Here is a 1,063-nt window from a genome sequence, read left to right on the forward strand (position 1 = left end):
TTACGCTGTATCTATATAACGCTGTGCCTATATAACACTGTGTCTATATAACGCTGTATCTATACAACACTGTGTCTCTATAACGCTGTATCTATGTGCCTATACAACACTGAGTCTATATAACGCTGTATCTATGTGCCTATATAACGATGTGCCTATATAACATTGTGTCTATATAAAGCTGTGTCTATAACGCTGTGCCTATATAACGCTGTGTCTATATAACGCTGTGTCTATATAAAGCTGTGTCTATAACGCTGTGCCTATATAACACTGTGTCTAAATAACACTGTATCTATGTGCCTATATAACATTGTGTTTATATAAAGCTGTGTCTATAACGCTGTGCCTATATAACGCTGTGTCTATGTAACGCTGTGTCTATGTAACGCTGTGTCTATATAACGCTGTATCTATATAACGCTGTGCCTATATAACACTGTGTCTATATAACGCTGTATCTATACAACACTGTGTCTATATAAAGCTGTGTCTATAACGCTGTGCCTATATAACGCTGTGTCTATATAACGCTGTGTCTATGTAACGCTGTGTCTATATATTACGATGTGCCTATATAACACTGTGTCTAAATAACACTGTATCTATGTGCCTATATAACATTGTGTTTATATAAAGCTGTGTCTATAACGCTGTGCCTATATAACGCTGTGTCTATGTAACGCTGTGTCTATGTAACGCTGTGTCTATATAACGCTGTGTCTATGTAACGCTGTATCTATATAACGCTGTGCCTATATAACACTGTGTCTATATAACGCTGTATCTATAGAACACTGTGTCTATATAACGCTGTATCTATGTGCCTATATAACACTGAGTCTATATAACGCTGTATCTATGTGCCTATATAACGATGTGCCTATATAACATTGTGTCTATATAAAGCTGTGTCTTTAACGCTGTGTCTATATAACACTGTGCCTATATAACGCTTTGTTTATATAACGCCGTACCTATATAACACTGTGCCTATAGAACGCTGTGTCTATATAACGCTGTGTCTATATAACATTGCGTCTATATAAAGCTGTGTCTATAA

This window comes from Lottia gigantea, assembly GCF_000327385.1.
Source record: "Lottia gigantea unplaced genomic scaffold LOTGIsca_311, whole genome shotgun sequence".
Taxonomy (NCBI): Eukaryota; Metazoa; Mollusca; class Gastropoda; family Lottiidae; genus Lottia; species Lottia gigantea.